The sequence below is a fragment of the Phyllostomus discolor genome, chromosome X, assembly GCF_004126475.2.
Source record: "Phyllostomus discolor isolate MPI-MPIP mPhyDis1 chromosome X, mPhyDis1.pri.v3, whole genome shotgun sequence".
Classification (NCBI taxonomy): Eukaryota; Metazoa; Chordata; class Mammalia; order Chiroptera; family Phyllostomidae; genus Phyllostomus; species Phyllostomus discolor.
The window spans coordinates 53,159,557-53,186,064 of NC_050198.1; the positions used below are offsets into that span (position 1 = coordinate 53,159,557).

A 26,508-nucleotide genomic window follows, 5' to 3' on the forward strand; every position below is an offset into this window, starting at 1 on the left:
TAGACCTTGGGATTTAGTCGGGAAGGCGCCCTTAGCCTACGCGGCCCCGCCGCACCACCCCTTCCTCAGTGCTTCAGCGGGCTGGGCCCCGCCTTTTCGGCTGACGTCCTAGGCGAGCGCAGGCGTGAGCGTGGGTGGGCCGAGCCGCAGGCCGCAGGCGATTCGGCAGGCCCAGCCACACCACCTAACGTCTACATTCTGCCCGCCCTCCGGGCGCATCTTTTCCGGCCTCGCGCCGCGCCGTTCCTAACCCCGCCTCCGCAGGTCCCTCGAGTGCGCGTGCTGCTGCGGGGTTTTTTTTTTTTTTTTTCCTCTCTCTCTCTCTCTCTTTTTCCTTTTTTTTTTTTTTTTGGTCTCTGGCTTCTCCAGCGTGCCCGTACTCGCCCCAGCGCTAGCGGACACGCGGCTCCCTTCCACCAGCTTTCTGAGGGCCAGACGCTGGCCGGCTACAACGCCTCGGGTGAGTAACCCTCGCTGGTGAGGCTGCGGCACCGGCGCCCCTGTCCTGTCGCATTCCGGGTCCCAGCTCCAGCGGCGCCACTGTTCCACACCTGAGTCCAGAGGTGTTTCGGAGAACGTTCCCGTTCCCGGAATTGGCTCCCTTTCTTCTCGAGCCCAATCTATCCGCCCTCCTCCTCCGGCGCCGGGGAGATCCCCGAGATCTCTGTATCTTCCCCTTTACTCAAGTCTGGGGTTCTCGAGACCCTGGCCTGTCTCTTCTGCCACTTACCACCCCTAGAGAGCCAGAATCATCTTTCCGATCAGGGTACTACTACCTTTTGCAGTGACCGTTTCCAAAAGAGCATATCAAGAGCCTGTCCGGCTTCCCAATGACCTTTAGGGCGACCCTACACCTCAGCTCCATTTTGTGCGCTCTGGCTTGCTCAGTATCCGAGGGTAAGCAGGTCCCTTACTCTAGAAGCATCCGCCCTTCGAATGTGAGGGATGCCCTGACTTTCGATATCCTCTCAGCTTCCGTATCTTTACGTATGTTAGAAAACAACTGAATTTTAACAGAATCATGGTCTTATTTTTTCCTATTCTATCGCTATCCCTGTCTCGGTGGGTGCTATATATTTAGCATTACCTTTATTCACTTCCTCTTCCTCTCATTTCAGTCCCTTACAGAAAACTGTCGCTGATGTCTATAGCCATTAGAAAAAATCGAGGAGAATATGATTCATTCCCTAAACCCCATTAAGGGGTTACATATTTTAAATAAAACGTCATTTCTCCTCCTCACTCCAGCATCTCCTTCAAAGGCATGTTTTTCACCCTCTTGTAATGAATTTGCTCTTTCACCTTAAAACAGTCGTCACTGCGGTGAGATGCAGAATAAGGGCAAAATGGCAATTAAATTAACCCCTTTGAGAAAGTAAGCAGTCTCCTTTATCGTTTAATCAACCATTTTCCAGTAGTTTCTGTCACTTGACTGTTTCTTTTGCCTCAGATAGTTTTAAGTGTTCTTGATGCATAAACCTTCATGCAACTGGAGATTCAATTACAGTACTGTGGATGAGCATTTCGAGGTTTTAATAGTGAAGGCCTCCTCCCTGAATTGTAAAATAGCTCATGTTTTGCTTTGAAGTTGCTCAAGTGTAAGATATGACTCCTGTAAGAATTAACATGCTATCTGCCATTTAGGTGGAGGATGAAACATTAAACTGTTAGTATACTTGCACTATAGAATAAAGTACTTTATTGTTCTGGTGTGAGAAGTAATTTGACACCTAAAAGTCCACAGAAGATGTAATGCAACAGTGAAAAGGTTGAGCAAATTCAGGTTTTTCTTCCCCTAAAAATCCCTTTAAAAAAAGTAGTCATTTATATTAAGATGTTTGTTTTCGGTAGGAGTGGGATGGGTGAAGAAAGGGAAGTGTTGCCCAATTCAGTGAGAAATGAATTGGGACGCTGGAGACGCTCAGGTTCATTTCTAGCTCTAGATAATTGTATAATCTTCAACAAATCATTTTAGCTCTCTTTTTGCATCTGTAAAAGCGTCTTGATGGTTGGCAGGATGATCCATAAGTCCCCCAGTTTGAAATCAATCTACTGATGCAGTTCGCATAAAAGCTGTGCCGTATATAATTAGCTATACCAGTTGTTTAGAGTGTTTTTTTTCAAAGATCTCTATATACTAGTTCCAACTTATATATACACAATTCTTTTTTAAAAAGACTTTTATTTACTTATTTTTAGACAGAGGTGATAGGAGGGAGAAAAACATCAATGTGTGGGTGCCTCTAGCGCGCCCCCTACTGGGGACCTGGTCTGCTACCCAGGCATGTGCCCAGACTCAAATCCAACCGGTGACCCTTGGGTTCACAGGCTGGCACTCAGTCCACCGAGCCACACCAGCCAGGGCTATATACATAATTCTTAATTCATCCTTATGAAATGATTATATTCTATGTGCAAATCTTTAAATTAGGAAGCATTTTACAAAATTCAAGTATTGCTATTTCTGTTTGCAAGTTAAATGTGTGCATACCATAATTTTAAAAATGTTCACAGGCCCTGGCTGGTGTGGCTCAGTGGATTGAGTGCCAGCCTGTGACCCAAAAGGTCACCAGTTCAATTCCCAGTCAGGGCACATGCCTGGGTTGCCGGCCAGGACCCCAGTGGGAGAGGCAACCACACATTGATATTTCTCTCCCTCTCTTTCTCCCTTCCCCCTCTCTAAAAATAAGTAAATAAATTAAAAAAAAAATGTTCATGGCTTTTAGGCATTTGTAAGGGAATGTATACGTACTGCCTTGTAACTGTAATTGACGAAGATCTATAAAAGAATATGCAGGCATCTCATTAATTTATTTATTCATTCAATTAATTTATCTTGTTCCTTCATTTGTCAATTTTTTTTGGCCAGGCCACCAGGATATGATGGGTAAGACAAGCCCCACTGTATGTTTTAGCCTGGTATGTTACTGATAGTGGCGGGAGTTGTAGAGGGATAGATGCATGGACAGTTTATTTTTACTAACAACAACAACTGTCAAATCATGGACATAAAGTCCTGACAGTATTGAACTCTACAGGGTAGGAGGTGAGTGACTATTTTAATTGTACTCTCTGCCTGGCATTCCTTTTTTGTTGTTGTTCCTTACCTTTGAATTGCTGAGACTTTAGCAAAAATAAAACATTTTTTCCCACTCCTAACTCTTAGTCTTATATACTCTTTTTCTTTTTCTTTTTTAGAAGTAATTTATTTTTTATTTTATTTATTCATTTACTTATTTTATTTAAAAGATTTTATTTACTTATTTTTAGAGAGAGGAAAAGGGAAGGAGAAAGAGAGGGAATGAAACATCAATGTGTGGTTGCCTCTGGTGACCCCCTACTGGGGTCCTGGCCTGCAACCCAGGCATGTGCCCTGACTGGGAATTGAACCCATGACCTCTTGGGTCACAGGCTGGCACTCAGTCCACTGAGCCACACCAGCCAGAGCATTATTTATTTATTTATTTATTTATTTATTTATTTATTTATTGTTTAAGCTGTTACAGTTGTTCCCATTTTTCTCCCCTTCCCCTCCATCTATACTCTTTTTCTTTGTCTTTTAACTCTTTATTTTCAGATAGTTGTAGATCCTTAAACAGTTGTCAAGAAATCATATACTTTATCTAATTTTCCCCAAATGTAGCATCTTGCATAACTGTGGAATTGTAATGTTATATATCCACCTGATTCAGAGATCATCAGTTTTACATACACTAATTTGTATGTGTGTGTGTGTTTAGTTGTATGCATTGTTATCACATGGTTAAATTCATGTAACCACTACCACAGTCAAGATACAGAATTGTTCCATCACCATTTTGTAGCTGCAGCCATCTCCCTTCCTCACTCCTTTCCTGACCCTTGGTAACCACTAATCTGTTTTCCATGCCTATACTTTTGCCAGTTCAAGAATGCTATATAAATGGCATCATATAGTATGCAACTTTTTGAGGTTGGCTTTTTTTTTTTTCACTCAGCGTAATTCCCCGAAGATTCATGCAGGGAATGTATCTTGTATTGATAGTTCCTTTTTATTGTTGAGTCACAGTCCACGGTGTGGATGCACTAGTTTTTTTTAAACATTCACCCTTTGAAGGACATCTGGCTATTTCCTGTTTTTGTTTTTAAATCTATTATAAATAAAGCTCCTGTGAACAGTCCTGTACTTTTTATTATGTGAACATACATTTCCGTTTCTTTGGGATAGATGCCCAAGTACAAATGCTTAGTTGTATGTTACTTGCATGTTTAGTTTTATGAAGAACTGCCAAACTGTTTGCCAGAGTAGCTTACCATTTTACATTCCCACCAGCAACATCTGAATTATGAATGCTCCTTATCCTGGCCAGCATTTGGCAGCATTACTGTTCTTTATTTTAGCTATTCTGATTGGTGTCTAGTGATATCTTGTTGTAGTTTTAATTTGCATTTCCCCGATGGCTAATGATGTTGAACATCTTTTCACATGCTCATTTGCCATCTCTGTATCCTCTTTAATAAAAATGTATGATCATATCTTTTGTACATTTTCTAGTTGGATTTTTCTTTTACTGTTGAGTTCTGAGAGGTCTTTATATATTCTAAATACTAGTCCTTTGTTGGATGTGTGGTTTGCAACTATATTCTCCCAGTCTGTAGCTGGTCTTTTCATCCTCCCTCTTCACAGTGATTTTCACAGAACAAAAGTCTTTAATTTTGATAAGTCCCAGTTTATTAATTTTTTTTCTTTATCTATCAGTCTTTGGTGCCAAGGGGTTTTATGTACCTTTGTTATTTAGTTTATTCCTTGCTGTTCTGTAATCCAGTATTTCTGTAAGCAATGTGGACGGACATTTTTTTCTTTCGCAGTTCTGGAGTTCAAATGTATCCTGTGAACAAGTGGTCTTGATGGCTTAGAGTGTGAATACATGCTCACACATGCTTTTGCTATATTAAAATGCCTGCTATCCTTTTGTGTCTTCCAAACATAATTTCTCCCTTACTAGGCTGTCAAGTAAAATGTTAAAATTAATATTTTAAAATTAAATAGGCACATGATGTGCCAAGGGATTTTGGTTTCACTTTCTAAATTAAAAATATTTTGGCAAAACTGTATAGGTTTTTTTAATCAAAGTTTCTGGTAAATAATCTGAAGAAAAATTTTGTGTTCTCGCTTAAATGTACGTTGGAAGCTTACTTCTGCATTTGAGTAGTGAAGTTGTGAATAATGACCATGTACTTAGTTGGCTTTTTATACTCACTATCCATTATCAGAATAATGAGTAAAAGACTGTTGAATTTGTATGTCTAGATTGTATATTTTCCTTTTATAGTAGCTACTTAATGTTCATTTTAGGTATCCTTAAAATAAACATTAGCTTTAAGGGGAATTGCAACTTTATATTTTGCAAAATGTATGTGCTCATAATTATGAGAACAAAAGGTTAGTGATTAACTTTGAGAATATTTGTTTCTATAATGTGGTACTGACATGACTACTTGTCCCTTCAGAATAACCATATTTGCTTAAAATAAGTGTACAGCTAAGGTGGTAGATTGCTGTTTGAAAAAGATCAATCATTGGTTTAATGCAAGGACCAGCAAAATTCTGCCCACTGCCTGCTTTTTTTTTTAAACCACTTTCCGTTGCAACACATCCACAGAATTTCACTTATTCATTTATGCATTGTCTGGCTGCATCCAAAATACAATGTCAGAATTCAAACAGAGAACTTATGGCCCTAAAAGCTTATTTAATCCCTGGTCCACTACAGAAAAAGTTTGCCTAGGGACAAATCAGCCTTATAAATCATTGAGCCTTTATGTTATAAAGGAAATTTAATGAAGTGTACTGCAACTTTTAGTACATTTCAGTTATATTTCCATGGAAAATAGTTGTTGGGAAGAGTGTATTCATTTTCTTTACTAAGTCCACAAGGCACTGTTGTCTAGGAGCAGCATTAAGGAATGAGTGGAGAGGGTTGAGTTCACTGTTTCACTGGGAAAGTAAATTTACAGGCATGACAACTAGTGAGACTCAGAAAGAGGTGTATGTGGCCCTGATGTCCTTTGGTGATTCTGTTGTTGCCAGAGTAGTAAAGAGAAGCCCAAGAATAGCAGTGCTGTTATACCTGCCCCCAAAACCGCTCTGTGATTTTTAAGTACATAGTAGTTTAAGCCTATCAAGCTGGGCTTAGACTGTTGGTTTGTTATATTTTTATGCAGCTTTCCTTTGTAAGTTCAAAGTTGACACTTTAGTAGTTCTTTTAAATGCCTATGTATGATGTTGAAAATGGAAATTGAGTTAGGACATTTGGCTATACGTTTGGAAAGAAATTGATTCCCACCTCACATCATACAAAACATAAATTGAGGATATATTTTTAAAAACATCTGGAAAGCATAAGACAACTATAACAAAATTTAAAAGGTAAATAACAGACTGGGGGAAATAGCTTCTACATATGCAGTGGAATATTTAATTGACTTCCACTTAACTGACTCACCACATTAAATGATGCTTTTTATTTCCTTTGTAAAATAAACTGTGCAGTGAACACTTGCTGTTTAGTAAGCTGGTTTATGCCAGTATGCTTGTGTACCCATCAGCAGAACAGATGTTTTTATCACTGAACATATATATGCGGTTCTTTTTGTTTTTGTAAGTATGTAATTTATTTTCATATTTTGTAACATGATAAAATATAAGTGGAGGAATTGAAGTTCTTACTGAAAATTTACGGATTGAATGATGAGATGTCTGGGATTTGCTTTAAATGATATGAGAGATGGTGGAGATGTGGAGTATGTAGAGATATAAAAAAATCAAATGCAGCACATGTAGACAATTTTTGAAGCTGGGTGATAGTTATATTAGGTTCATGTTTTAATACAAAACAAATTGAGTGTATTGGAATGGGTTTGTGAAAGCAAGTTATTAATGCCCAATTGGAGTAAGATAATAAAAGATTCATATAAAATAAATATAAAAATCTAAAAGGGTTCTTCACTCACTTCCTTCGAAGTGTCTTAAGTTCTTTGAAGTTCTGTATTGTCTAAGAATCCTGTTTAAATTTCTTTACACTCAGTGGGTCTGGAGTAAAGAAAAAGGTTTTGGCCTCTTGGCCCTATATCAGGCATTTGATGAATGAGTGTTCATTTTACTACTGATAAAAATGAAATGTTTGTCATACACATTTTTTATGATTATTCACCTTAATTGACCTTTTCAATTAACTAGTCAACTGTTCCAAATAACATTAGATTAAAAGTCTTCTACTTTATATTCATGATATATAAAGAGCCCCTACAAATTAATCAATAAGAGAAAAGGTACTCATTAGGAAAAAAATTAAAATGATGAATAAAAAAGAAATGATGCTCAAATTCACTCTAGTAATTAGAGAAAGTAAAACCATTGTTAAAGAGCAAAATTCAACCCAGTGAATTTGAGGCTCTGAAGGACTTTATCAAGCAATTTATGAATCAGGCAGCATCCCTTCTAGCAACTAGCATGGTATTCCGAGAGGTTGCACAATATAGAAGGTATTTATAAGAAGAAGGGTGTGGCAGGAGTGTTATTAATAAAATAAAATAGACGATTATTTTTAGGCCAGATCATGTTCTTTTTTGGGGACAGAAGGGAATGACAGATTTTATCATACAGATTACCTCACTGGTATTAATCAGGAAATTTCAGACTGATTGGTTTGAATTTCCACTCCTGTAGTGATGGTTAGATTACTTAGGTTAGTTTTCAAGTTTTGGTTTGGTGATGGGACTAAGCAAAAGTGACTCCATTTTGGCTCCTGTTTCCTTTTTTAAACCCCATTTTCACCAAATATGTTGGCAAAAACTATAATATCCACTTTTAGAAAGAACTGGGCAGTGTCATAAATTGTTAATGAGACTGCAGATTGTTTGTGATAAAGAATACAAAATCCTCTTTTTTAAGTGTACATGTATTTTGACCAGCAATTTTGTTAGGAACCTATTCTAGGGAAATATCTGCACATGTGTATAAAGGTATATGGAAGAAGGCTTCTGGTCAAGATGGTGATGTAGGCAGACATGGCTCACCTTTTTGCACAACCACATCAAAATTACAACTAAAATATAGAACATCCATCACTCAGGAATGTCAGAAATCGAGGTGGATGGAAGTCTGACAACTACAGAATGAAAGAAAACACATCCATCTGGACTGGTAGGAAGGGCACAGATGTGGAATGGACTGGTCCAACACCCACAGGGTTAAAAATTCAGGTGGGATATCTTGTCAGCGAGGAGTCCCAAACCCACATAAGGCCCCCTGGCCCAGGATTCCTTCCCAGGAAGATAAGTTCCCACAACTTGTGGCTGCAAAAACCAGGCAGAGTTTGAGTCAGTAGAAGAAACTGCTGGAAACCCAGGAAGTTGCTGGTAAAGAATCCACACACGGACTCGCCTACTCAGACTCCCTCCCTTTGAGCTCCAGCAATGGGTAGCAGCTTGAAAGGAACCAGTGGCATATAGGGAGAAATTGCAGTGTCTGGCATCAAGTTGAGCAGAGGCCATTGTCCCTTTGTTAAACCCTCCCCTCACAGAGCCAGCAGGCTGGTGCCATGTCTGAGACTCCCATCAACCTGGCTAACACTGTTTGACCCACCTCGGAGATCCCCAGAGACTGTCCCACCAAACTTATGGTCCACCCAAGCTGCTTTTCCATAAGAATGGCTGGTCTTGGCTCCTAAATCCTATCAAACAACAGCTGGCTTCAGTGAGCCCTAGTGGCAGCCTGATTAGATTCACAGCTTGGCTTTGCCTGGGAGTTTCTAAGCCAGGGGTGTCAAACTCATTTTCACCTGGGGGGGGGAACCACATCAGCCTTGCAGTTACCTTCAAAAGACTGAATGTAATTTCAATCCCTTAACAGTTAAGGAGTAGTTATGTTTATATAGTCTTAAAATTATTTCAGCCTTTTGAAGGCAACCGTGAGGCTGATGTGGTGCCCCCAGTGAAAATGAGTTTTGACACCCTTTCTCTAAGCCCAGCTCAAGTAGCAGCTATCTCAGATTGCTTTATAGTTCAGGCAAGGTGGCCCCTGGCAGAACACAGGTGCGGGCTGATCTTGGCCTGCACCACCTGAGAAACCCCAGGGCCAGTGCATCCAGTGGACATCTATAGACCATGTTAGAACACCACTGCCCTGCCCCTGCACAGCTGATCCTCCCCAGAGGGCTGAGGTTGGTGGTCAGTGGTAATAGCCAATCCTTGCAGCTGACTAGCCTAGGTAAATTTCTCCCCTTGATTTGCCAACAGCAACTAAGGCTCAACTACAAGGGCAGGGTATGTTCAGTCTACATGAAGGGCTCACCTCGAGTACCCACCTTGTGTGATAGGGGAGGCTGTGCCACTGGACCCTACAGGACACCTACTACATTAGGCCACAGTACCAAGACATGGAGTCAGAGAAGCTTTACCTAATACAAAGAAACATGCCCAAATGAAAGAACAGATCAAAACTCCAGAAAAGGAACTAGAAAAATGGAGATAAGCCATCTATCAGATGCAGAGTTCAAAATACTGGTTATAAGGATGCTCAGGAACTTAGTGAGAACCTCAGCAGCATACACAAGATCCAGCCAGAAACTGAGGACACACTAATTGAAATAAAGAACAATGTACAGGGAAACAACAGTACAGTGGATGAAGCCATGAACCAAATCCATGATTGGAACATAAGGAATCAAAACAACAGCCAACCAGAACAACAAGAAGAAAAAAGAGTCCCCCCAAATGAGGGTAGTGTAAACAGCCTCTGGGGCAACTTCAAGCTTTACAACATTGGCATCAGAGGGGTGCCAGAAGGAGAAGAGAAAGAGCAAGAAATTGGAAATCTATGTGAAAAAATAGTGAAAGAAAACTTCCCTAATTTGGTGAAGGAAACAGACATGCAAGTCTAGGAAGTAGAGAGAGTCCCAAACAAGAGCAATGGCAAGAGGCCACTCTAAGACATCAACAATTAAAATGTCAAAGGTTAAAGATAAAGAGAGACTCTTAAAAGCAGCAAGAGAAAAGCAGTTAGTTACTAGATAGTTGCCAGATGGGAGGTGGGAGGGGGAGAATGGGTGAAGAGGTGAGGGGATGTAGAAGTACAAATAGGTAGTTACAGAATAGCTATGGGGATGTCAGAAATGGAGTAGCAAAAAAACTTATGTCAATGACCCATGGACATGAACAATGGTGGGGGATTGCCTGAGGGAGTAGAGGGTGCTGGGTGGAAGGGGACAAGGGGGAAAAATCAGGACAACTGTAATAGCATAATCAATAAAATATAATTAAAAATAAAATAAACCAAAGTGTAAAAAAATGTATGATTTTACTACAGTGAAAACTTGGAAGTAACCTAAATGTCCATTAATAGGGGAATGATTTCACTAAAAATATGCTGTTGTATGTACTACCATAAAGCTTTTAGAAGAAAAACACCCCTTGAACCTATATAAACTGGCATAGGAGTGCCTAAGCATTGTTAAAGGGGTAAGGGATAGAGGAGGGAGTTATAGAACAGTTCATATACCATTATTCCACTTACCTAAAAAAAAAAAAAAGACCTTACCACGTGTATGGATAAAACAAGAAGGTCTATGGGTGTCCAACCTGTGGTCCAGGATGGCTATGAATGTGGCCCATCACAAAATTGTAAATTTACTTGAAACCTTTTGTTTTGCTGATCACTTTTTGTTAGTGTTTGTATGTTTAATCTGAGGGCCAAGACAACTCTTCTTCCAGTGTGGCCCACACACCAAAATGTTGGACACCTCTGGGATCCATACCACAAGTAGTTATCTCTGGAGGAAAAGGGAAGGGAGTGGTGGTAGAGGAAGGCAGTTTAGAGATACTTTTTATTTTTTACTTTTACTTTATATTTACTTTTTATTTTTTTACTCACTTTTCATTTTATTTTTTTATTGCTGTTCAATTACAGTTGCGTGGATACTTTTACTTTTTATCCTATATAAGTCTACAGTGCATTTCTAAATTTACAAGTACTTTTTAAAAAAAGAGTTTATTATTTTATTTTTAGAGAGGGGAAAAGGAGGGAGAAAGAGAGAGGGAGAAACATCAATGTGTGGTTGCCTCTTGTGTGCCCCCTACTGGGGACCTGGCCTGCAACCCAGGCATGTGCCCTGACTGGGAATCAAACCAGTGAGCCTTTTGTTCCCAGGCCAGCACTCAATCCACTGCGCCACACCAGCCAGGGCTACATGTACTATTTTGATAGTAACTATAGATATTAATAATATAAAACATTTACACACTGGAAGACACTTGCAATGGGATTGCTTCATTGTATATTATACAATGACACTGCGCTACAAGTTAGTGCCTTGTACTTAATGAGGACTCAGGTATTTTTTTTTAAAGATTTTATTTATTTATTTTTAGAGAGGGAAGGGAGGGAGATAGAGAGAGAGAGACATCAATGTGCGGTTGCTGGGGGTCACAGCCTGCAACCCAGGCATGTACCCCGGCTGGGAATCGAACCTGCGACACTTTGGTTTGCAGCCCGCGCTCAATCCACTGAGCTACACCAGCTAGGGCAGGTAATTTTTTAAAAATACTTTTCTCCCTTTGTTAAAATGCTATATGTATTTTCTGCATTGAAAATATAAGTATAAAAAAAGAAAAACACCTAACTCCATACCCAGAGATCCATGATCAACTTTGAGTATATATGCTTTGCACATATTTTTGCACAGATGTTTGTGTACATCCATTTATGGACATTTGTATGCCCATGTATACATATGGGCTTGCTCACGTGCAAACATGTATCTTACTACAAAATGGGTTCTTACTACATAGAATGACTTATAGCTTGCCTCCTTTTAACATGACACTATATTGTGAGCATCTTTTATGATCAATAACTCTAAGTGAAAAAGACATCTTGGTGAGAAAAGAATCATATGGTACCATGCGAATATAGCATTCTATTCTAATTAAAATAACTGGTTTCTTGAACAAACTATATATTCTTTCAAAAAAAGTCACAGTCAGCAAAAGTAAATAACTAAGGAATTTTTAAATTCTTCAATGTTAAACCAGTTCAGTTCTGATTTGAATTTAACTATGAACATGTTATTTAAATTGTAGTTATTAATAATATGAATAAGTGCAACATTAAAATTCATTAGGAATATCTTTTGGGTGGAGGTTGGTTTTAATGAAGTTTTAAAACTTCACTTGAACAATTTTTTGGTTCAAGGAAAAACAACTGCTCTAATTTTTGGTAAAGGTGTGTGCTTAGTTGTATTATTTTACAGTTTATGAAAGTAAAAGAAAATGTAGGTATCTATAGCACCATGAATTTTGTTCTGTAGTACATCAGTGTATAGTATATAAAATTGAATATTAAGAGAACTGTGTTGGAGAACCAGGTTTGAATTGGGGAAGTATATATGTATTCTGCTCTCTCATGTCATCTAGAAATATTTATTGAGCATATCTGCTGAAGACTCAGTATAAAATCTTCAGATTTATACTGTGGGTCTTAAGGGTGAAATACCTTACTTTATACTGAAGACTTTTTGATATTTTAATCATTTTCCATGGATTCAGTAAAGTCTTTTATAAAAAAGGAGTCTACCATGTAAACAGTGGTGTTACTGTGAAGGCCAGTATAGCTGTTCATGTTTTTGTTCTGGCAATTGAAACAGTATCCCTGATCTCCAAGGATGTGCTTCTTGGCCTTTTTGGAATTGATTTCACAGCGTGAGGATTTTTCAAAGTACTGTCAAATTACTAGATTTTAAAGGATAGTTAGGGTAGAGGTTCCATATTTCTCACTTGATTAATAAGAGGGGCATGTGAGATTGGACTGTTAGATGTTGTGAACATTAATGGTGGATTCCAGTGGTTATAAAGTTAATGCAGTGGAAGGAATGGTGAAATACCTGTTTTCTCTTAGGTATTCTGTTTATTACCTATGAGTTTAAAGTATTTTTATATTATAAAAAATAATGATAGGGTTTTGAAGGAGCACTCCCCTGGAGGTACCTGAGTGATGATAAGTCATCAAAGAAAACCTAAAGAAAAGGGCAGAGCTGGCATCACTGAAATAGTTGTTAGTTATTATATTCAGAATATAGGTTTCCCTCCCTATCCAAAAGTAGAACATTCTTATGAAACCTTTCCTAAGCTGAAATGGTGTAAAGTGAAGAAGCAATTACCTTAGGACACATCTTGCTAGCAGATGCACAGAATAAATTGAGATAAAGCACAGATGCTCATACATTTCAAAGTTTTGGGGGCTTGATGCTGAGATACTGAGTGTAGTTCCTAGGAAGCAACTGGGCTGCGTCGCTTTTGCTTTTGGGGATGCACACTGCCTCTGTAAGGGCTCACTGTAAAATAAACACATACTATTTTTGTACTTTGCCCTTTTTTGTAAAAGCAAAATCTTTTTTTTTTATTTCTGTTAGCAAAACAGTTACTAATGTAGCCCTTTTGTAAAAGTGAATTGGCATAAAGTGAACTTTTTTAAAGTGGAGGACACCTGCATGTTAGCTATTTCTGCTTCTCAAATGAACCAAAAGGTTGAAAAGCTTGAAAATATCAGTCTCTATTTACAGTATATTTTATTGATTATGCTATTACAGTTTTCCCAAATTTCCCCCTTTATCCCCCCCTCTGCCCTGTACCCCCAACCCTCCAGCCTTCCCTTCCTTAGTTCATGTCCATGGTTTGTACTTATAAGTTCTTTGAGTTCTCTGTTTCCTATACCATTTTTATCTCTCCACATCTATTTTATGCCTACTAATGCTGCTGCTTCTTACCTGTGCCTCCCCCCCCCCGCTATTCCTCCCTTCCCCCTCCCCACTGAAAACCCTGTATGTGATGTCCATTTCTCTGATTGTGTTCCTGTTCTGGTTTGCTTAGTTTTTGTTTTCATTGTTTTTCTTTTCTTTTAGTTTCATTTGTTGATATTTGTGAGTTCATTGTCATTTCACTGTTCATATTTTTTTATCTTTTTCTTGGATAATTCCCTTTAACATTTTGTATAATAAGGGCTTGGTGATGATGAACTCCTTTAACTTGACCTTATCTGGGAAGCACTTTACCTGCCCTTCCATTCTTCTGAGATCAGACAAGATCCGGTGTGTTCAGGGTGGTTATGGTGGTAGACTGCCCTTCCATTCTAAATGAAAGCTTTGCTGGATAGAGTAATCTTGGATGTAGGTCATTGCCTTTCATGACTTCAAATATTTCTTTCTAGCCCCTTTTTGCCTGCAAGGTTCTTTTGAGAAATCATCTGGTAGTCTAATGGGAACTCCTTTGCAGGTAACTGTCCTTTTCTCTGGCTTCTTTTAGGATTCTCTCCTTATCTTTAATCTTGGGTAACTTAATGATGATGTGCCTTGGTGTGTTCTTCTCTGGCTATAACTTCTTTGGGACTCTCTGGGCTTCCTGGAAGTCTGTTCCCTTTGCTAGAATGGGGAAGTTCTCCTTCATTATTTGTTCAAATCAGTTTTCAATTTCTTGCTGTTGTTCTTCTCCTCTGGCACCCCTATGATTCGGATATTGTAACGTTTCAAGTTGTCCCAGAGGTTCCTAAGCCTCTCTTCATTTTTTTTGAATTCTTGTTTCTTCTGGATGGATGTTTATTTCTTCCTTTTGTTCCAACTCATTGTTTTGAGTCCTGGTTTCCTTCCTGTCACTGTTGGTTCTCTGAATTTTTTGCTTTATTTCACTTTGGGTATCCTTCCTTTGTTTTCAACCATTTTTCGACCAAGCTCAGTCAGATCTGTGAGCATTTTGATTGCCAGGACTTTAAATTCTCCATCAGATAGGTTGGCCATCTCCTCCTTGCTTAGTTCTCTTTCTGAAGTTATGCTCTGTTCTTTTATTTGGGCCATATTTCTTTGTCTTGGTGCTCCTGATAAGTTGTAAGGGGGTGGGGCCTTAGGTATTCACCCTGGCTGGGCAACCCTCTTTGCTGCGGGTGCCGCTCTGCCTGTGGGGGAGGGGTCAGAGAGGGAACACTGCAGCTGGCCTGCTCTTCTCTAGCCTCGTGTGAGACTGGGAGTATCATCCACTGTGGCAACCCCAGCCATAGCCCACAGTCAGCTGTGAGTCTCAGTTTTCCCCTTAAGTCAGCCCTGGCTGCACAGCCTGCCCAGCTAGGCAGCCAGCCCCGACACCAAGGCTGCTTCTTTGCCAAGGTTTTTCTGAGTTGGCCAGTGGTCCCCCGCCTTGCTGGTCTGGTTTTTCTGGTTGTGTTTTTCTTTAATTCCTTGGTTGTTGGAGTTCCATGGAGTTTGATTTTCTGGCGATGTTGGTTGTTTATTGATTTTAGATTGGTTGTTATCCTCCTTTTGGTTGTGCGAGGGAGTGAAGGGTTTCTACCTACGCCTCTATCTTGGCCAGAACTCCTTTTTTATTTGTGTTGAAATGGAGTTTCCACAGCACTTTTACAGCATTTCTTTTGTTATTGAGTGGGTAGAACTGAATGAGGGATGATTCATGACCCCAGGAGTACCAAGTATTCAGTGGAGATATAAAGACACTGACACCAGCCCTGCTAGCTGTCTTGAGCCCTATCTCCATGGGGGTCACCCTGGAGCTGCTGTAGGCATAAGTACTCTATAAGACTGGCACCTCTGGCCCTTGGCAGAACATTCCAGTGCTCACATAGCCCCACAATCTCTGTCTTACCTCCATGGTGCCCTACATTTAGGCCATTGTTTTTTTGGTTACATGACATGTTGGAGTAGAGTAATTGGCTTATGGTCGCAATCATAACCTTTGGTAAAATGGGACATTTGTTCCTAACACAATTTTCATACAGCTGGTCTTTTTCTCAAAGAACCCTTAACCCTAAAGATTGTATTTTATTTTCAAAACTCTTTATGGAGAAAGTTCTTGCTTACAATCTTGTTTTTAATTCACCTCAACTAATGAGGACCCTTGAGTAGCTCCTCCCTGCCTTTGTTTGAAGGTACATGTTGCTTAGGGTACTTATGTCAGGGAAGAGGAGGTGGATGCTATACTAGAGCATTACCAAAGGAGGAGTGGGTGGCAGTGAATTTATGGTCTATAGCCAGAGTGGACCGTGAGTTTTGAAAACCGGGAATCTCAACTCTAGTTTGTACTTTAGAGACATATTTTAAAAACAAGTTATAGTCTATGGGGTTCCTTAAGTTAAGTGTATAGTAGGTCCTCAAGTCGTGTCATTTAATTCAGTGTTGTTTCATTACTATGTTGTGAGTTGCTGTTAGAACTTAACTCTTATCAATCAGCCTATGATAACAGTGGCTTTGCTTATATATGGTTTTGCTTAAAGTTGTAGAACGTATTAAGGATGTTAAGTGAGGATTTACTGTATACATAGTGAGAAGCCCTGCAGTGTTTAAAAGCAGCCTCCACTGGAAATCTGCACCTATTGAGTCAAGATGCTACTTGTAGTTCTCAAAGGTGGGATTGTTGTTATAAACATATATGTGTTACTTTAATGACCTACTGAGATGTGAGCTACTCATTTTGAAGCAGCTAATTTTGGTTGAAAGAATTAGTTTTCAACCTTGTTGATTTCTCTAATTTTGTATCATTCTTAGCTAATGTAACACTGAGGTCAATTTTTTTTCCACTCACTTTTCGAGGTCATAACATTTTTCTCATGAGATTATTCCTTTTGCATTGGGAAGAGTGATCAGGAGTTTGTTTAGGATGGAGTTTGGTACTTCGCCAGATCTGAGGCCATGTCCTACTATTGCTAGACCCTTTTTAAAAACAAACAAACTTTTTATTATTTTTAGCAGCACCACCCCATTGCTGTTGGAAGGCCAGGATGTTGCCTGAACTTGGTACCAGGCACTGAACCTCAATGCCTTTCCCCTCTAATTTCAGGCATACCAGCCCAGTAAACCATAAAAGGGGGTGTTGGAAGCATTTTGATAATACCTTAAGACAGCGATTTTCAACTGGTGTGCCTCAAGAGTTTTTAAAATATGCAATACCTGACTATTTAATCAGGGGCACTGACCTCTTTTCCCTTAGATTGTGAAATAAAAAATGACAGCAGTCACCCTGGCTGGTGTGGCTCAGTTGGTTGGAGCATTGTTCCATAAACTGAAAGGTCACAGGTTCGATTCCCAGTCAGGGTATGTGCCTGGGTTGTGGGTTCAGTCCCAGGTTGGGCGCATATGAGAGGCAACTGATCAATGCTTCTCTCTCATCAGTGTTTCTCTCCCTCTCTCTCTCCTTTCCTCTAAAATCACTGAGCATGTCTTTGGTTGAGGATCTTTAAAAAAATGACAAGTCAATACAACAGTAGCCATTCAGTATGAATGAATCAAAATTACACCTATTTTTTGTCAGATTAGCAACACATATAATAAACAGAATTTTAGTAATTAGTTTATGTGTGCCATGAGATGAAAAAGGTTGAAGATCACTGCCTTAAAACACTGTCACATAACCACCAGACCTTGAGATGGATAGCAAGAGAACACTTTTGCTTTGAAAACTTCCTTTGTGTTGACCTTAGTTTTGCTTTTGAAGAATAAACAGCAGATTGCCCCATAGACATGAGACAGCAAACCACCTTCTTAGCTGTTACTGCTGCTCACATTGGTTGCAGATACTGTGAGGATTGAATTATAATCTAAAGGTGATGTTTTAGATTAAATATTTGCAGAAATAGCTGCAGAGAAATATCTTAAAAGCAAAATTGCATTGCAGATGCAGAAGTTAAATGCTTTAGGGATAAATGGGCAATGTCTACTAGTAGGAAAAAGCTATACTGTTGAAACTGTAGCTGGTGTCTTGGCTGACCTTTGTACAGGATAGTAACCCCTTCCTTAAACAATATTTCACTGAGATGGGGAAAGGCTCCTGCTCTGCTGGGCAATTTTTAGTACTCTGGTGCTTCTCTTAAATATGTTCTTGAAATTCTTATTTTGGATCTCATCCTATGCAAAAGTGCTTCATTGAGGCATTTTAAATATTTAAGTAGTGAAACCTCCAAGTAATGAGACCTCCTCCATTGGGTGTGTTCCACAGTGGAATTAACCTATTCCAAATTTTGCACTTGGAGTAGTATTATAATCAGTAGGTAGTGTTGTTTATAACAGCTTCCAGTAGTCCACAAATGAAATTGATCAAGTTGGTTTAGATGGCTGACTGTATTTTATAGCTCTGTGTATTTCTTTCCCTAATATTTGAAGGATGATTTTTTTAAAAATTTGTGTTTAGGCAAGCCAGCTGATACATAAACAGTAACAGGTATGCCTGCTTATACCTGTTGCTGGATAACCCCAGAGGGTGGCTATTATTATTAGTTTTATAAAAATATATAATGTCTGTTGGGCATATTATTATAGGGTTGAGGGGTTGCCTCAGGGGTGACTCTCCTTTCCTATTCTACCTATATGTCTGCTCTCTGTGTTAGCCTAATGTTCACTTAAGGTATTATCTATTGAATAGTAAGCTCTACGAAGACAGGTCATAATGTATGTTCAGTGAATATTTCTTAGACAAATGCATGTGCCTGCACCTCTCACTGTCCAGGATTTGGGAAATGTTATTTTGATAATCTTCAGCAATGATGTTTTAAAAATCAAAGAAAACAGAGACTTAACCTCTTCTGCATCAGTGAGTCTGTGCCCAATATGGTGACATCACTTTCATATTTTGGAGAGGCCATATTCTAGAATAGTCTTTATACAGCTTTCTATTGTCATGCTAGAAAGTCTAGTGACTTATTACCAGAGAAGTTTTATTCTAACATATTGTTTATATGTAGGTATCTCTTAAGCAAATTGATTCTTCTAGATTATTAAAATGTGATCTTAACACATGGCTTATTTTTTAAAAAATTAAATATGTCATTATGGAATAATTTTAGATTTACAGCAAATTTGTAAAGATAGTCCAGAGGTCTTATATATCTTTACCCAGTACCCCTTAATGTTAACATTTTACATAGTATAACATTGGTGCAGTGCTTTAAATTAAACTATAGAATTTATTTGGATTTCCCTAGTTTGTCCACCAAAGTCTTTTTTTCTGATCCAGGGTCTAAAATTCTTATGCGTGTTTATTTTAGAAAACATATATATGAAAAGATAAAAGAAAGTCCAATTCTCCTACCCAGAGACAACTACTGAAATTTTTAGTTTATATCCTTCAAAATTTTTTTCTGTAGAGAATATGAATCCATTTCCACCCCCCAAATTATTTGGATTTTCCTAAAAGACAGGTTAGAAATGTGTTTTATATACTTTTTTGTAATTTACTTTTTTATCGCTTAAATGGCATTCACATTTTTTGTGACTATCTCTCCATGTTTGCTGTTTTAAATGTAGTTATAATTTAATCTATTCTCTATCCTTATGTGTTTTGTTTCCATTTCTTTGCTTATTTAATTCTTCATTAGTTAAGGTCAAACTATGCAGGTATTCTCAACCTTTTCCCCCTAACAAGCCTGAAAACATGACACTCTTGTTAGTAAAAGTAGCTTATTCAGTCAGTGATTCTAAATATGTGTGCATTTGGCTGAACCCTTTGAAATTGCTGGGTTTTTTTTTTTTTGTATGTTACAGATTTGTGACTATTGGCAGTTTTATATGGGCCAGTGTAATAGTTTGGAAAATCTTTCTAGGTTGTTCTGATCTCTTTTGCCTTCTCACTCCACTGAAAATCCCTGGCCTCTCACTCTACTGAGAATTTCTGCATTTTAGAATGCTAAGCCAATTCTGAAACACAAGCACCTTCTAAGTGGCTCTGAAAACCACATCCTTAAGACCTATGCCCATGCCAATGACATATGCAGAGAACTAGAACCCTAGTGAATTGCATCTGCCTATCAGTGTATTGAAAATAGATTTCTGAGCTTTCAACCAAAGCTCTGCAAGGCTGTCTCCTTGTTCCATATCTGTATTGGCTCACCGGGGCACTGGTGCCACCCAGTGGTACCGTAATAGATGAATTGCTGATGTTGCTGTACTACTCTCCAACCTTTCAAATACTTTCACTTCCTTTCTTTTGCATTCATGGTCTTGTCTTCCCTTCCCCATTTATGCCAGTGGCACTTATGGGTTTCATTTAGCCTAGCTGATAATATTTAGGAAGCAACCAGCCATATGATTTTGCTGTGATATCTTTATTTAAATAAAGGCTATGGAATATGAGGCATGAAATGTTTAAACACACTAAATCAGCTGTTATTTCTCTGCTATGAAGCCATGATTCCGATGCAAAATCAGTGTAAATTTTTTACTCTGTTAGAATATGGGACTTCTCATGTTTAATTTCAAGCTTCTTAATATATGAGAAGTACTCCTATACATCTCAGATGTGAAGAAGCATAAACTTCTACCTAAAGTGAAATATTTAACTCAGAACACATCTTTGGTTTCCTTTCTCCTGTGTATGACTTGTTATTTCATCCCATGTTTATTTATAAGAACTGTTTAGTAAGCACCTACTGTGTTCCTTTACTGTGCTAGGTTCTGAAGATTATAGTGGTAATCCAGAGAGACTTGACTTCTGCCTTTAATAGGCTGACAGCCCAGCAGGGGAACAAAAACCAGAACAAGCTGAAGTGCTATACTATCTGGGTGCTTGGAGAGCAAATGGCAGAGGCACCTGACATAGAATGGGAAGGTCAAGGAAATCTTTTTAGAAGTGTCATTTAAGCTAAGACCTAAAGGAAGCCAGAAAAATGGAAGAGAATATTCTTGGCAGAGGAAAAAGTATATGCCAGATGAGAGATTAAACTTGGTGCTTTTGAGAAAGTTATGGCTGGAGCGATGACATCAATCACTGAAGCCTCACAACAGTCTGTAAGTAGTAGTAGTGTTCTTTCCCTTTTAGAGTTGTGGTAAATGAGGCAAAGAGGTTAACTAATTTTCTCAAGGTCATCACACTCTAAGAAGTGCCACAGCCAGGAACTGGACCCAGGCCATCAGGCTCTAGGATGTTGGCCCCTAACTTCCACAGTAGACTGCCTCTTGGCAGGACATTCAGTTATGTTGCAGATTCATTGGCCACCCCTTTATTATTTTTTAGTATTTTGTGTATTTTTAGAGAGAAGGGAAGGGAGGGAGAAAGAGAGCAAGAGAAACATCCATCTAATGCCTCTTTCACAGCCCCAGCTGGGCACCTGGCCCACAACCCAGGCATGTGCCCTGACCTCGATTTGAACTGGTGACCTTTCTGTTCACAGAATGACACTCAACCCACTGACCCACACCTGTCATGGCATTGGCCACCTGTTTAGACTTCCATGAAGCATAGCATCTTGTCCTGTTAACTTCTGATCTTTTTTTTTCTGTTGGGCCTAGGTAAATAAAATCTTTCTTAGTAAACTGTACTAGTCACAGACTATTCCAAGAGCTACAACGTACGAGTATGTGAAAAATCCCTTAACCTTATAGTTAGTATGTGGGTTAGCCCAGAAAGTCTCTGGTTTACTTTCATCTTTTATCACTGATTGGAAGTCAAATACCTCATTTGATAACAACCCTTAAGTTTACTAACTGGTATTTTCCAGAAAAATCATAGATGGGAAGTTATAATTGGTTATTTTTGTTTGTTTGTTTGCAAAAATAAATGAATATAAAATATAGACTCCCTGGAAGATTAGAATTTTTCTTTGGAATGGTCAAGTTAACTTGTCCATATCCTTTTCTCTGATTTTTAGTGTTAAAGTATAAACACAACTTCTTAAATAGGGCTATGGTCTTTAAAAGTCATATAAATTAAAAATCTATACATGGAGATATTTTCTTACGATGGATCTTATGGTGGATTTATCCTTTATGTACCTAAAATACAAATGTGTGTTTTGTAAGATGAGGAATTGACTTCAGTTTTAAGTTATCAGTTAAGGTTTTACCCTAGATTTTATTTTTTAAAAGATTTTATTTATCTTTAGAGAGTGGAAGGAAGGGAGAAAGAGAGGGAGAGAAACATCTATGTGTGGTTGCCTCTCACGCACCCCCTACTGGGGACCTGGCCCACAACCCAGGCATATTCCCTGACTGGGAATCGAACGGCAACCCTTTGGTTCACAGGGTGGCATTCAGTCCTCTGAGCCACACCATCCAGAGCTACACTAGATTTTAGAAGTTGGATGTTCAGGTGTACATAAACTATTTAAGCTTGTCATGATTTGATATTGGAAGCAGAAACATGGAATAGAGATTTGTGTGTGAGTGTGTGTGTGTGTGTGTGCATGCACACGTGTGTAAAATGGCACAAAGCTGGTGCTTTCATTTACTTGCCCATTTGCATATGACTGTGGATTCAATCAGGAACTAGTACTTGGAAATGTGTTTTCCAGTAGCGAAGTTTGGCTTCTGCTGATGTAGCCATACATTCTCACCTTGTTCTCTGTGGGACCAGAATTAGGGTTATTACTGGGGTCATCACTAGGGATGAGGAGCTCTGATAATAATTACCCTGAAACAGTAGCTGTAAACCAGGGGACAGACCTTGGCAAGGTGGGAAATGTGATCACTTTTAAACAATTCATACAGGGATCAAATTTGTGAACTTAGCTTCAGAAGCATTGTCTCAACCAGTGGAGGTAACCAGCAGCCACAGATAGAGTTCTCTTTACTTTGGAGCAAAGCCACTAAATTTCAAGTATTATTGTATATTACAGTGAAATTGTATGTGTAGCAGCTGTATTCTTTTTACATTTTTTTGCATTGTGAAGTCCATGCTGTGAAGCCCTGTCGGGGTTATTAAAGGACACATTCAGAACTGTTGTCCTTACAGGAAGTGAGATTACTTAATGATACCTTACTGTTGCCCAAAACATTTTGAAATGAAAACTTTGAGCAAAAGAAATGATTCAGCCTTTTCTGAATCTACTTTTAGATGTTAGCTTAGCTTGTACATATTTGTAATATGATGTTACATTTGATTGTAATGTCTGAAGCAAGACAGTCTTTGGTAACATGATATTCACTGAAGTTTGAGTAGTTGCTCCCAGAGGTCAGGTTGTAAACAGGGTATGGATGGAAAACTAACTTCTGAAATCCCCTCCTTTCATAATCCCTGTCATTACCTGAGTGGAAAGCAAAGAAGTGATACTCACTTGGTACCTTTTGGCTTGTAATACCTTTCTGGTAGCAGGTCTCACCATAAGGGGGCTGATCCTGGTCAGCTGAGAAACATGTCCCTTTTGGAGCAGAAAAGTGCAAGTAAGCTTATTAAATTTTATGCAGATATCATCTGGCCTTGGCATTTGAGTTCCCATTTGTTTCAGTAAGAAAAGTGAGTGGAACTCTGAGCTTTAAAAAAAATTATATGTACAACTGCTCAGGATTATCTGGCTGTTTGATATTGTTTCTTCACTTGCTAGTAGTAGTCAAATTTTGTTAGTCACATTTTGACATAGGTGACCATAAGGAAACAGTTAGCATTTTAGTTACAGTAAGAAAAAAATAAGCTTAATTATATTTAGCTTCATAGATTATAGTACATGTGCAAAATAAGTTTATTTTCCTTTGAGTTTAAAAACATAGGTGTCCAATCTTTTTCTGTAGCAGTTAAAGTCAACTTGTGGCTCCTTTTACAGTGTCACTTTGCCACTTGAGTAGGCCACACAGCCACATTCATTGTCACTTATCAACATATGCAGACACACACTACAATTAGTTGAAAGACTGGTGCTATATTTTCTATTTATTTATTAAATGGTAAAAGTACTACATTCACTGTAGGAGTGTTAGAAAATTTAAGGAAAACATAAGGATAAAATTAAAAATCAGCTGTAATTCTGCAACCCACAGATAAAGTTTGTCTTGTAGTCTGTGTATATTTAAAGAAGGTAATACTGTACTTTGTTTCATGTTAAACCAATTTCACTACATATATTTTCTCATGTCCTTTAATATTCTTTGAGAATGTTGCATTTGATGACTGCCATATTTAATCATGTGGATACATGATTACTTTACCAATCGCCTTTTGGGCATTTGAAATTATTTCTATTTTTTTCTGTTATTTATGTTACAATGAAGACTACTGCCTACATTTTTGTGCATGCATCTCTGGTTAGCTCCTTAGGATATTCCTAGAAGTAGAAAGTGAAATAAATGACTAGGCTATGAAGTGTAACTTAGGGCCTCTTGATGCATACTGCCAAATTGCTTTCTGTAAAGCTCGTACCAATTTATACTTCTGTCAACAGTATATAAAGTACATTTTATATATGTATTTGGCAGCACTGAGTAACTTCTTTATTCTTAGTCAACACAACTTTTTTAAAGTATATTTTATTGATTATGCTATTACAGTTGTCCCAGTTTTTACCTCTGCCTGGTACACCCCTTCCCTCCAGCAACTCCTCCCCCCCTTAGTTCATATCCATGGGTAGTGCGTATAAGTTCTTTGGCTTGTCCATTTCCTATACAATTCTTAACTTCCCCCTGTCTATTTTGTGCCTACCAATTATGTTTCTTAATTCCTGTACCCTTCCCCCCCATTCTCCCCCTTTCCTCTCACAGCTGATAACCCTCCAAATGATCTCCATATTCGTGATTCTGTTCCTCTTCTGGTTGTTTGTGTAGTTTGTTTTTTAGATTCAGTTGTTGATAATTGTGAATTTATTGCCATTATAATGTTCATAGTTTTCATCATCTTTTTCTTATATTGTTCCTTTTCACATTTTGTATAATAATGGCTTGGTGATGATGAACTCCTTTAATTTGACCTTATCTTGGAAACACTTTATCTGCCCTTCCATTCTAAATGATAGCTTTGCTGGATAGAGTAATCTTGGATGTAGGTCCTTGCCTTTCACGACTTTGAATGCTTCTTGCCATTCCCTTCTTGCCTGCAAAGTTTGATAAATCAGCTGAGAGTCTTATGGGAACTCCTTTGTAGGTAACACTCTGCTTTTCTCTTACTACTTTGAAGATTCTGTTTATATTTAACTTGTAGAATTTTAGTTATGGTGTGTTTTGGTGTGATCCTCTTTGGGTCCAACTTGTTTGGGACTCTCTGTGCTACATGGACTTGTATGTCTATTTCCTTCACCAAATTAGGGAAGTTTTCTTCCATTATTTTTTCAAATAAGTTTCCAATGACTTGATCTTCCTCTTCTCCTTCTGGCACCTCCAGGATTCAGATGTTTGTATGTTTGGAGATGTCGCAGAGGCTCCTTAGCCTTTCCTTGTTTTTATTTTTTTTTAATTCTTTTTTTCTTGCCGTTCTGAGTAAATGTTTTTTTCTTCCTTATGTTCCAAATCATTGATTTGATTCTCCGCTTCATTCCTTCCACTGTTGGTTCCCTGTAGATTTTTCTTTATTTCCCTTAATACAGCCTTCATTTCTGCCTGCATCTTTTTTTGTGCTGTTGCAAATGAGTTCTTTGAGCGTCCTGATAACCAGTGTTTTGAACTCTGCATCTGATAGGTTGCTTATCTCCATTTGTTTAGTTCTTTTTCTGGAGTTTTGTTCTGTTCTCATTTTGGCAGCCTCCCTGTTTTTGCTTCTGTGTTTTAGGTAGAGCTGCTTTGACTCCCTGTCTCAATAGTGTGACCTATTACAGAAAAGTGCACCTGTCAATTGTGCGGGACAGAGCCTTAGGTAATCACCAAGGCAGTGTAACCCCCTTCACTGCTTTGTGGCTGTGTGTGGGGGAGGGCTCAGAGAAGGATAGTGCTGGTGCCTGGCTTCTGGAGATTTGCAGGGGAGGAAGCTGTCCCCTAGCACTTGCTCTGTTGCCAGTACTTCACTTTCTCCCCATATGCCACTGTGCCCTTTCATCTGTTGCCCTGTTGCTGAATCCCAGGTTGGGGAGTGTGCATAAGTCCTGAGACCTTTGCGGTCCCTTTAAGAGGAGTGTCCTGAGAATCTTGTGGTTTCTTTCGCCACCCCAACCCCCACTGATTTTTACAGCCAGAAGTTATGGGGGTTTATCTTCTGGTATTGGAACCCTGGGCTGGGTAGTCTAATCTGGGGCTGGGACCCCTCACTCCTGAGGTATCTCTCCCAATTTCTATCCACCACATATAAGTGTGGGACTGCCCACTTTGCCTCTTCTCTGTACCACTCTGTCATCTCTGTGCCTCTCTACCCATCCTACCCATCTGGATGAATGTGGCTTCTTTAAATCCTTGGTTGTCTGACTTCCATACAACTCGGTTTTCTGATGAATCTGGGTGGTTTGTTTTGTAGTCTAGTTGTAATTTTTGCTATAGGTGAGTGAGAAGGTGAAATGTATTTACCTATGCCTCAGTCTTGACTGGAAGTTGATACTTTTATATTTATACACACAATTTATGTATATTAGGTCTGCCTGGAAAAAGTCCAGACATTGTTAATATAAGGAGAATGGTTTGCAGGACATTGTTGTAACCTAGCAGTCGAGGAGAGTGGACTGGAATGCACATGTGTGAACAATGATGACTTCATTATACTAGTCAGTGGGGGCACTAGATGCCATTGAGTGAGCATGTGTACTGTGTGACCACCACATTCAAAATGACTGATCAAGTAGAAGAACACATCTGCATCAAATTT

General features: G+C 38.8%; 1 protein-coding gene across 4 annotated transcripts in view; it reads left to right on the forward strand.

Annotated features, from left to right (window-relative positions):
• The first annotated feature begins 267 nt into the window (after positions 1-267).
• ACSL4 (acyl-CoA synthetase long chain family member 4) overlaps positions 268-26,508 on the forward strand; it is a 96,679-nt gene continuing 70,438 nt past the window's right edge. Inside the window, exon 1 of one of the 4 annotated variants that reach the window (XM_028523299.2) lies at positions 268-460. The gene's annotated coding sequence lies outside the window, so the exon portion shown is untranslated. The remainder of the gene's footprint in view (positions 461-26,508) is intronic. The other 3 variants (XM_028523301.2, XM_028523298.1, XM_036016537.1) reach the window with 3 other exon arrangements.